Consider the following 12,743-nt stretch of genomic DNA (forward strand, 5'->3'; position numbering starts at 1 on the left):
CTCTTAATGATCGGCTATGAAAAGCCAACTGACATTTACTCCTGAGGTGCTGACTTGCTGCACCCTCGACAACTACTGTGATTATTATTATTATTTGACCATGCTGGTCATTTATGAACAATTGAACATCTTGGCCATGTTCTGTTATAATCTCTACCCGGCACAGCCAGAAGAGGACTGGCCACCCCTCATAGCCTGGTTCCTCTCTAGGTTTCTTCCTAGGTTTTGGCCTTTCTAGGGAGTTTTTCCTAGCCACCGTGCTTCTACACCTGCATTGCTTGCTGTTTGGGGTTTTAGGCTGGGTTTCTGTACAGCACTTTGAGATATCAGCTGATGTAAGAAGGGCTATATAAATACCTTTGATTTGATTTGCACACTATATATAAACTCCCAGTAATTTATTGGGTAAATCACCAACGTTTCAGGATCACTGTGCCTTCTACACCATGAAGAATGCACCCTGAAGAAGGCACAGTGATGCTGAAACATTGGTGATTTACCCAATAAATTACTGGGAGTTATATATAGAGTGTACRACTCTGTTTATTATTTATTTGTATAGCTTACTAGCTAGATATGTCATACAYAATCAGATAACATTGGTAATAGGCTAGATTTGTTGTTCCTACCAACCTAAGGATTAATTTGATACCCCCATGTAGCTATAGCTCGAACACGGACCAAATCAAAGCATCCCTTGTAAGATGTTTGCTGTTTGGTGAAAATGTTGTGTAAAATAAACATTTTTACTCTCGGGGCTGGTGATCAATAACGATAGGTCACAGGCAGAAAAATAAGATCTGTGGAGTCCCGGACTTTGATGTGTATCAACATATTCCGTGTTTATTTTGTTTATGCTTCACGACACTAACGGAATGTAGGTAGCAACCATCTCGAAATTAGGTCACTGGCTCGGCATGCCCTTATAAATTTGTGTGCCCATGTATGGTTGTAAGTCACACCAATGATTTGAAGGCAACAATCAATAGCCAAGATACTCAGCTTCCCGCAGACACCCTTCTTTTGCAGATAGGGGCTACCGTTCTCATACCAAACTGAATTGAATAATAAAATATATATATAGGGTCCCCAAATATTACAGCCTCGAGTCTTCTTGGGTATGACGCTACAAGCTTGGCACACCTGTATTTGGGGAGTTTCTCCCATTCTTCTCTGCAGATACTCTCTAGATCTTTCAGATTGGATGGGGAGCGACGCTGCACAGCTATTTTCGGGTCTCTCCAGAGATGTTCGATTGGGTTCAAGTCCGGGCTCTGGCTGGGCCACTCAAAGACATTGAGAGACTTGTCCCGAAGCCGCTGCTGCGTTGTCTTGGCTGTGTGCTTAGCGTCGTTGTCCTGTTGGAAGGTGAACCTTCACCCCAATCTGAGGTCCTGAGCGCTCTGGAGCAGGTTTTCAGCAAGGATCTTTCTGTACTTTGCTCTGTTCGTCTTTCCCTCGATCCTGACTAGTTTCCCAGTCCCTGCCGCTGAAAAACCTCCCCACAGCATGCTGCCACCATCATGCTTCACCGTAGGGATGGTGCCAGGTTTACTCCAGACGTGACGCTTGGCATTCAGGCCAAAGAGTTCAATCTTGGTTTCATCAGACCAGAGAATCTTGTTTCTCATGGTCTGAGTCCTTTAGGTGCCTTTTGGAAAACTCCAAGCGGGCTGTCGTGTGCCTWTTACTGAGGAGTGGCTTCCGTCTGGCCCCTCTAGGATAAAGGGCTGATTGATGGAGTGCTGCAGAGATGGTTGTCCTTCTGGAAGGTTCTCCCATCTCCACAGAGGAACTCTGGAGCTCTGTCAGAGTGACCATCGGGTTCTTGGTCACCTTTTTATTTTTTATTTCACCTTTATTTAACCAGGTAAGTTAGTTGAGAACAAGTTCCTACCTGACCAATTTCTGGTCTCATAGCAAAGGGTCTGAATACTTATGTCAATAAGGTATTTCTGTTTTTTATTTCTAATACATTTACAAAAACGTTTTTTGCTTTGTCATTATGGGGTATTGTGTGTAGATTGATGAGTAAAAACAAGTATTTAATCTATTTTAGAWTAAGGCTGTAACGAAACAAAATGTTGAAAAAGTCAACGGGTCTGAATACTTTCCGAATGCACTGTTTATCCAACCTCAGTAGTCTTTCTTATATATATTCTATCATTGCCTTGCCAAACAGTAGTAATGTTATGCGGCAATACCATTGCAAGCCTCTCAAAAACCAAACCCCTCGTCCAATTCAAGTACGGAATTGCCAGACAGGGCAAAGTTACGGTTGCCTTGAAGGCCTGTCTGGATCCACAACACACTGGATAACTGGGCTCTGGTAAAGCAAGATGGTCCAATACTCTTCTTAGTGGATACTACTATTCACGAAGAAACTACAGAGTAAATCTACAGAGTATGCTTCCCAAAGAGCAAAACGGTTTAAGTAATACCCTTGCCAATGTCTATTCCCGGTATCCCTAATAATTTGTATAATGAATTATTTGCATCATTGTTTAAAGGAAAACAGGTTATTTTGTGACCAAGCCAAAGTCGACTGCTTTGTAGGAGGAGCATCAGACACACCAACTGAGGTATAATGGATTTTGCAAATGGGATGCATCTCAAAATCAGTTAGTTTCACTAGCCCTCTTCTGTATGACTTGTATGACTTGTATGACATGTGTTTGTGTGTATAACCAACAGCTGGGCTAATGTTGGAGAAGTTACAAGGTTTGATTGAAATCAGGAGAAGCCCTTYGTATGATTGAGTGTAGGCTGGCCCATGGGTARGAAGGTAAATGGAAAGGTACTAGCCCCCAAAACCTACGCCACTCATAAACCTTAGCTGTGTTCTAATACTCATACTAACCGTGCTATTTGTGACGTAAATTGAGTATATAGTATGCTTATTGGTCATAGTATGCATATCGTTAGTATGCCAAAAGTACCCGGATGTTGTACTACATTCDCCAAAATACGAAGTATACAAGCAGTGGACAGTATTTCTGTGCTTTTAGGGCCTGTCATGCCAAATAGTGTTCCCTGGCCAAATAATGTCCCACTCTACGTCACAATGGGATTCGATGAGTTCTAGCTTCTGTTGCTAGGGCTGTTGCTAGAACTTGCAATATTCTGAYCAGATTACGTAATGAACCAAAGCGTCCGTTGCTATGTTGGTTGCTTGGCTCAATTTGACCTCGTAGGAGAATGGGGGCAGTTCTAGTTCTATTTCACTGCATAAACACTGGCTCGCAAAATTATTACCTCAGAATTGCTCTCCAATGATGGTGTTTTTGACTGTGACAACTTGCTGACTACCTGCTGCTTCAGAGGAAAGAAAAGACTGGAAAAAGCACACTTTCTTTACCATGTATTTGTCTTAAGTACATATTGTTAAATAGGAATATGTAATTTAAGCTGTTTTTATTGATTGGCGTTACTAGTTACTGTTCTTATATAACGTAAACTCACTCACTTTTGTACATCGCCTTGGTCCTTACAATTGCCCTTATTTTAGCGCCCCAAAAACGTAATACTTGGACAGATCGAGTGCTTTTTTTTCACTCGATCTGTCCAACTTATCACCTTATCGCCTCTAAAATGTAAATAAAACACTATAAAGAGTTTATATAATGTGTCATTACATACCTATTTGAAGGTTTGTGTCGAATTTGAATCTGGTTTTTAGGGCGGTGCTAAAGTGATCTTAGAAGTAAACAGCGCCTTTGAGAATGATGATCGCATGCAATGATGACGCAAAAAATGACTAGATATCCCTCTTACCCCTGTCACGGTCCATTTCTTGTTTTTAAAGGATGAGAGAACTGCTACACCTGGTGGAGAGAGATTGTAAGACAGAAATAGTTGCTTTATGCGCGCTGTACGTTACGATATGACACGTCACGATGTAACGGAGGGTTAGTTTTTTCAACTTTACTCCAATACTATAGAGCTATTACCATGTCGATCAACGCATTAATAGAAACGTAGTTCACACCCCCGATTTTCAAGTCAACACAGTCCCTGCAGTCCCATTAGTGTTCTTTGTCGTCTCGTTTGAATGTTGCGGTTGCGCACATTTGTACGGAATGGGGTGAGTTTACGTTACCTCAGGCTGCCTAGTCAGCTATAGTAGCCAGCTAGCTGTATTTAGCTAACGTTAGCTAGCTAGCAAGAAAGCTACTTTAACTGTTATTGCAGCTTTCTGTTTGTATGTAGCTTGCACTTCAATGGTATCCCTCGAGGAGATTTTCTTTTATCTTTCCAACCAGGCGAAGTACTATTTAGACGCCACTGATCTCGACAAGAGGTGCAACATTCAGAGAAATTCACAATTCAGGTTAACGTTAAGCAGTTGACTTCAATTAGATAACTGGGCGGATTTAGCTTCAGTATGTACAACCAATTTCCATCTAACGTTAGCTAGTCGCTAGCTATACATGGAGTCAGTTGAATGGTATCAACCACATGGAAACCACGTTTGATGCCATTCCATTTACTCTATTCCAGACATTATTATGAGCCGTCCTCCCCTCAGCAGCCTCCACTGATATAGTTATATGTCTGTCATATTGAGGTGTCTAGCTATAAGTTAAACCTTATCATTCAAATAGATAGGTGTAAACTAAGTGTCTTCGCTAGAAATACACAGAGGGGGGAGGAAGAAAGTGAGAAAGAAAGGATGGAAGTGAGTGGAAGACAGATGAGAGAGAGAGAAAGAGAAAGACAACTGCAAATATACTTAGACTTTAGTATTTCAACAACTCTTCTCTTCCAACTTGTTAGGCAATCATATCTACCTATGGGGGAAGGATGGCCAGCCACACAGGAGGGTGACTTTTACTAAGGAAGAGAGGGAGGCCGTGCTGACCGAAATGCATGCTGGCCATTTCTGTCCACCTGCACTGCATCCTCATACACCAGGGCCTGTGGGAGCTGTGAGGACAAACCGTGTCTCCTCAGGTTGTAGTTCTTCACATTTGTTTATGCTACTACCGACCGTGGCAAGCCTTTTGGACAGGCGGTTGGCAATACCTTGACCATCTATTGATAACAGATAATAGACCAATTTTTTTTTAAAGGCAATAAAATGACAAAAGCTGCTATGCAATTGCTCTAACATCCAACAATAGATCATTAGCAACAGAAACCAAGTTCAGAAACAGCTAAAAATATTAATTATTATTGTGTTTGAAATATCATAGAACTGATATGAGTTGACTTGTTCCTATTGTTAAATAGATGGATAGATGGATATGGAAAAAATTAAGAGACCACTGCAGAAGTATCAGTTTCTCTGGTTTTACTATAAATAGGTGGTCTGGGCTGGCCATGACAGGGTCTTGATCTGGCGGTCCTCCATCCACACCTTGATTGACCTGGCTGTGTGGCATGRAGCRTTGTCCTGCTGGAACAACCAATCCTCAGAGTTGGGGAACATTGTCAGARCAGAAGGAAGCAAGTTTTCTTCCAGGACAACCTTRTACKTGGCTTGATTCATGYGTCCTTCACAAAGACAWATCTGCCCGATTCCAGCCTTGCTGAAGCACCCCCAGATCATCACCGATCCTGGACAARCAAAAGGGTGTGCAATGTGTAGGCCCACTGAGTGTACATTCTGAACCTTGTTTGAAGTCAGTAGGTCACATGRCCAAGGAGCTATTGAAATGTAAAATTGTGAAAAATTCATGTARAATCGYGTGAGMTGAAAAGGGACAAACTAAAGGGTGTGCAATATAGAAGGGTAGTCAGTGGACATTCTGAACCGACTTTGAGTCCAGTAGGTCACATGACCAAGGAGCTATTGAAATTAGAAAGTTAGAAAAATGCATGTAAAATCATGAGATGAAAATTGACAAACTAAAGCATGTGCAGTGTGTAGGTCCACTGAATGTAAATTCTGAACCTTCTTTGAAGTCAGGTCACATGACCAAGGAGCTATTGAAATTCAAATGTAAAAACAGTTTGTACTTTGTTTACTCTTCCTAACTAATTCAACTAGAATAACAGAATACTGCTCACATTGCCACATGATTTATTAGCTTTGCAAAGCGAAATTAAGGTCAACAATCAGTGAAAATAAAACCTGTGCAATTTGTGGCAATTCTTCAAACATCATGACACTTATTGGAGTCTGGGCCAAGTGGTTTGAAAGCTATTGAAGGTTTATGAAAAGTGCATAATATCTGTCAAATATCCAACTGGAAATCTCTTACCTTGATGATGTAGATGGGACATTATTTGGAAATAATAAAGAAAGCAGTTTTTCTTGTCATGGTCCTTAATTTCAGAAGCAAATTTTTCTAACACAACAGAATTACATATGGATAATCAGTACATATTGGTATAAAAATACCTCTGTTTTTAGCAGAATATGGTTCCGATAATAATATCCTATTGGTGAGCCCAATTGTAAATCTAAGGGTCTTTACTTAATTAAAGGAATTTCAATCACTTTCAAGATTCCGTAAACCTAAAGATTTTGCAATTGTTTTAGAGTGGTTTCTTTATCATTTCAGGAATGGTCAAGACCTGACCCTCAAAACATACCTACGATTACCCCTGTTGACTCATCAGTAGACGAAAATTTTATCCATTCACCACAATAGAGTATTGAGCCTTGTTTCAACGTGGAGTGTTATATCATACCTTATGTCAGCCTATTGGAATGCGTTGTATTGATAATGTCTGTGGGAAAAAGTTATGTTACCCCACAACTGACCTACTTGTATAACAAAATTAAGAAGTTTCTTATAAAATTATATACATAATATATACCTGCACAAACCACAATAAGTGAAATGAAATCAAAAAAAGTATAATATAAATATTGAGATATCTTTTTTGTAATTGACCCATCACACAAAGAAAACAATTATTAGATGTAAATATTTTTTGGCAAATTAAGTATATCATGGAAAAAAAAAAAAATTGGATCAAGTGGTACAACACGGATATAAATTAGAATTATAAAAAAATCTGAACACAACTCTATTTTATGAAGATTTGACACAATTAATAAGGAGAATGTTGCTGCTTGGATTCTTAATTAACATAAAATGAAAAATAAAGAAATAAGTTGAAACAATTTTATGTAGTTAATTTCATTATTCTTTTGGCCAAATTTCATATTCACAAATGTAAAATTACAAACAAAACACCACATTTTATTACCTTGCAAAAATAAATTGAACTATATTTTAAGACAATTAAATACACTACCAACAAAAAAGCTGATTGTGATATTGTACCCCCTAGCCCAAATGTCCTTTGTATATTCTTTATATATAATTGTGTTCCACATGTACTTTTTCTATTGACTTGTTGTTAATAAAAAACATATATAATTTTTTCTTTGATTTCTTTCTTTCTTTGGCATGACAGGCCCATAATGCAATTCCTCAGAAAACGGGCGTGGCTTCACATCGTTTTCAGATTTGAAGAAAATATGCAACGAGAGTGGAGGCAAATTCATTGCTTTAACTAATTATGACAAATGTTGAKCAATGTAATACATTAATGACTTTCCAAATAAGTTACCTTACACGTTATATTGGCTGAAAATTYGTCAGCTACGCTATCCATACGAACCACATAGCATATCATTACAGCAGTATGTTAGCTAACATTAGTTGGCTACTAATACATCAAACGTGCCAGTATATTAACTATATGTAATCAAACTAAGTACCCAACGACTTGATTATTCCCGTCATCCTTAGCTAAATAGTATAGTCGTTGTTCGTTTTCAATCGACGATCTGGCTATCTACTCCGATTTCAGAGCACTCTCGTCTGTGTACCAGAGCGCAGAATAACTGATTAATTTACGAACACTYAACGACCGTTGAATATAGCCACAGTAAACGTCGGAGAAGAAAAAGCGGAATTAAATTGTTGCCAGATGCAGTCACCAACACTCTGGATAACATAATCAATCTCCCCGGTATCTTATTCTCGCCTCCTAATATCAACCTTTGCGCGTTTTCCTTTGGCCAACTTGTTATTTACAACGTTTTGTAACACAGGTTCTCTGTTTGGACGTTCCACAATAATATTACCCACCCTAACCTAACGTGATTTCAGCTCATCATACCAGTTGAGTTAGGTGCGCTTGATAAAGCGTTTGAACAAAAACCTACACTCCCATTCAACCCAGAATCCTATACTGTATTCTGCCAGACTTCCACACCTACGGATATAGATTGGAAAGGATGGCCATGCAAGGTAGTGGTTGAACTTATCAGCTACAAACGATCACGTGCGGTGTGTCCTGCCTCTGGTTGATACGTTGAAGACGTTGCATTTGTATGAACACCAAGGTGGTTGTGTCGGCACGTCATCGTGATTCCGGCATTACATGGCTTATACTCATACTGATGTGGTTAGCCGATCATCTAAGACACCTATCCAAACTTTGCAAGATCTGGCAGGCGCTGCAATGTAGTCAGGCAAGAATGCAAACCATATCATATAGCTCTGAGCGCAGTCTTGACGTGGCATGCAAAGTGACGTTGCTATGCAACTATTGGTTGAACACTATGCATTATCTGCAATTTGGTCAGGGCCCTGGAACATAGACCCGCTCGACTAGCTGAGTCAGCTATGCTTAGGTTAGGGTTGGCCCTGAATACCCACAGAAGGATGGTAGATCTCTTAGAAGAGGGTTATGGTAGATCTGTGTTAACCTGATGTAAGTACTCGGGTAGTATTTATTGGCTGCGGACCGTAACAAAACCCCTTTTGCATGTAAAACTAAACAACAAATGTTTCTTAGAGGACAAGTTCAGTATATCCACTTGCAGTTTCAGTTTGATTTCATTCTGTTTCGTGCCTAGTGAAATACAGACCCTGTACTGCCTCCAAACAGGCTGTGGTCCCAGGCTTGTGGGCGACACTGCTCCATGATGGTCTCATTTGCACTTCTACATTTTCAGTTTAGTTTTTGTGTAGAGAGACTGTTCTTCGCGCATTGGGTCGATGACCGACCCAGATTCTCTACTCTTAATAATTCCAGAAAGACTGCACCGCTCAAGGGAAAGAATCAAAGTGAATGATGATGATGGACTGGGTCGTGGGTCTCTCCATTCTCGTGTGCTGTTTTTGGTGTCGTTTGGATTGGGCTGTGCAAACTGGTCACAGATGACTATAGCCACACAAATCAGAGTTGGTGGTACATTGCTTTGGTGCAGCATGCCTAGCATAAACACTTTCCTCACAGTTATTAGTTTTAAACATAACCTGTACCCCTACACATTGATTCCGTGTCCAGTACCGGCCTGCTATCTTGCCTGCTCTATTGTATGTACATTTCTTGTTAGTTTTTGATTGACTTTGATTTTTTAAAACTTGAGTATATTTGTAAATATTTTATTAACTGATTCTTGAACTGCATTGTTGGGTTAAGGGCTTGTAACATCAGCATTTTCACTGAAAGGTCTACACCTGTTTGACTTCTTTCTCACGTATGTGTACAGTAAGTTCCCGCAAAATTACCCACATTACTAGTTAGCGTCAGCGACACTGGTGATAGGCCTACAGTGCCCCACTGCACCTTAGGTTGGCAGGCACCCCATACAATTGCAATCAGTCGTATAAATCGATACTAGGTCATCAGCAATCCCGCAAATATAAATCAGACAGTGGGGAGGAGCCTGAACCACTGGTTGGTCAGAAGACCCTCACAAAACTTTTACTGATGCACCATGTTGAGAGTATCACCTGCATGGTAAAGCAACTGCACTCCAGCAACTGCAGGGCTCCCCAGAGGGTGGTGCGGTCTGCCCAACGCATCACCAGGGGCAAACTACCTGCCCTCCAGACACCTACAGCACCCAATGTCACAGGAAGGCCAAAAATATCATCAAGTACATCAAAACACCCGAGCCACGACCTGTTCACCCCGCTAGTCATCCAAATCAAATCAAAGTTTATTGTCACGTGCGCCAAACACACAGGGTGTAGTAGACCTTACAGTGAAAGGCTTATTTACAGGATCTAACCAATAGTGCAAAAAAAGGTATGTGAACAATAGGTAAGTAAAAACATAAACACAGTAAAACAGGCTATATACCACGTAGTGAGGCTACAATACAGACACCAGTTAGTCAGGCTGATTGAGGTAGGTATGTACATGCGATATGTAAAGTTGACTATGCATTATATGATGACCAGCAGAAGAGCAGAAGTTAAAAGAGGGTTGGCGGTTGGCGGACACAATGCAGATAGCCGGTTAACCAATGTGTGGGGCACTGCTTGGCGGCCCAACTTGAGGTAGTATGTACATGATGTATAGTAAAGTGACTTATGCATAGTCAATAATTAAACATTCTAGTTAATGCCACTCCGACATTGCTCGTCCTAACTATTGATATATTTCTTTATTTAAATTTGTTTTTGTTATTTGTTTGATGATGTTAGATACTACTGACTGTTGCAGCTAAGAAACACAAGCATTTCGCTACACCTGCAATAACATCTCTAAATATATGTAGTGGGGAGACAAGTATCTAGATACACTCGCCGATTTTTGCAGGTATTTCCTACTTAAAACAAGCATATAGAGGTCTGTAAATTTGTATCATAGGTACACGTCAACTGTGAGAGATGGAATCTAAAACAAAAATCCAGAAAATTCACATTGTATGATTTAAATAATTATTGCATTTTTATTGGCATTATTTTGTTGTTTTTTTGTGTTAATTTCTTACATTGGTACCCCAGGTAATCTAGGTTCATTACATACAGTCGAGGAGGAACTACTGAAATATAAGAGCAACGTCAACTCACCATCGTTACAACCAGAAATATGACTCTCCTGAAGCGGATCTCTGGTGTTTTGCCTTCCACCCAGTTACAATGGATCTGATCCCAGCCGGCGATCCCTAAACAACGACGCCGTAAATGGGGCAAACGAAGCGGTCTTCTGGTCCAGGCTTCGGAAAACGGCACATCGCTGCTCCACTCCTAGCATACTACCGACATGCCCCAGTCTCTTGATCAAAAAGGTTTGTGAATTCGAGCAAGGGTAACATTCCAGAGAGACATCAGGATTGTAACGTTCTTGGCTTCACGAAACATGGCTCACCTCGAGAGACGCTAACGGAGTCGGTGCAGCCAGCTGGTTTTTCACGCATCGCGCCGCACAAGAACAAACATCTTTCTGGTAAGAAGAGGGGCGGGGGTGTAAATCCTATGATTAACGAACGTGGTGTGATCATAACAACATACAGGAACTCAAAGTCCATTCTGGTTCACAGTGATCTTAGAATTCCTCACAATCAAATGTCGACCGCATTACTACAACGTGGAATTCTCTTCGAATTATAACACAGCCTATATATTCCCCAGCAAGCAGACACATCGATGGGCCTGAACGAACTTTAACTGACTTTTGTAAACTGGAAACCACACACCCTGAGGGCTGCATTCATTCGTAGCTGGGGATTTTTAACCAAGGGCTAATCTGAACAAAACTCCCTAATTGCATATCAGCATATCGATGTGCTACCAGGGCTGGTAAAACCGTTGGATCATTGTATACAACTTCTCGCGACGCATATAAGGACCCTTCCCCCGCCTCCGTTTCGGGAAAAGCTGACCACGCCTCCCATTTGTGTGCTTCCAGCATACCAACAGAAACTAAAAAAGCAAGCTCCCCGCGCTCAGGGTCTGTTTTCAACCTGTCCGACCAATCTGACTCATGCTTCAAGACTGCTTCGATCAACTGGATTGGGATATATTCCGCATTGCGTCCAACAAAACATTGACGAATTACGCTGATCGGTGAGCGAGTTCATTAGAAAGTGCATGACGATGTCGTACCCACAGCAACGATTAAACATTCCCAAAACAAAACCGCTGGACTTGCATGGCAGCATTCGCGTGAAAACTGGAAAGCGAGAACTCCACTGCTTTTAACCAGGGCGAGGTGACCGGAAACATGCCCGAATACAACAGTGTAGCATCACTCCGCAAGGCAATCAACAAGCTCAGTGCCGTAATAGCGACAAAGTGGAGTCGAATTCAACAGCTCAGACACAAGAGGTAATGTTGGCAGGTCCTACAGTCAATCACGGATTACAAAAGGAAAACCAGCCACCGTCGCGGACCGGATGTCTTGCTGCCCAGACAGACTAATAATTTTTTGCTCGCTGTGAAGGACATACATGCCACTGACACGGCCGCTACCCAACCTGCGGGCTCTCCTTCACCTGCAGCGAGGTGAGTAAAACCTTTAAACGTGTTTAACCCCGCAAGGCTGCAGGCCAGAACAGGCATTCCCCAGCCGCTCGTCCTCAGAACATGCGCAGGACCAGCTGGCTGGTGTGTTTAAGGGAACAGTATTCAATCCATCGTATTCCAGTCTGGCTGTTCCCACATGCTTCAGAGGGCAACCATTGGATTCCTGTTCTCAATAAAGCTAAGGTAACTGAGCTAAACGACTACCGCCCCGTATGACTCACTCCGTCATCAATGAAGTCTTTGAGAGACTGAGTAGACCATATCACGTCCACCTAAAACCTGAACCCTAGACCCACTCAATGCTTACGAACCCAATAGGTCCCATCAGACGACGCATATCGCAACCACAAAAAAACTTTTTGCAAACACTGGCCTAACCCATCGGACAAGAGGAATACCTATGTGAGGATGCTGTTATCGACTAACAGCTCAGCTCATTACACCAGTAGTACCCTCCAACTCGTCATCAGCTCGAGCCCTGGTTCTCGACCTCTGAGCCCATACTCTCTC

General features: G+C 41.4%; 1 protein-coding gene and 1 long non-coding RNA gene across 2 annotated transcripts in view; both read left to right on the plus strand.

Moving 5' to 3' along the window:
* The window catches only part of LOC112069546 (SLAM family member 9), a 43,500-nt gene that overhangs the window by 13,527 nt on the left and 17,230 nt on the right, over window positions 1-12,743 (plus strand). The gene's annotated exons all lie outside the window — the stretch shown is intronic.
* Window positions 3,876-4,965, plus strand: LOC139024118 (uncharacterized). The gene is made up of 2 exons (XR_011475363.1): window positions 3,876-4,084; window positions 4,777-4,965. It is a non-coding gene; the product is annotated as an uncharacterized lncRNA (long non-coding RNA).

The sequence above is a fragment of the Salvelinus sp. IW2-2015 genome, unplaced genomic scaffold, assembly GCF_002910315.2.
Source record: "Salvelinus sp. IW2-2015 unplaced genomic scaffold, ASM291031v2 Un_scaffold1046, whole genome shotgun sequence".
In the NCBI taxonomy this organism is placed as follows: Eukaryota; Metazoa; Chordata; class Actinopteri; order Salmoniformes; family Salmonidae; genus Salvelinus; species Salvelinus sp. IW2-2015.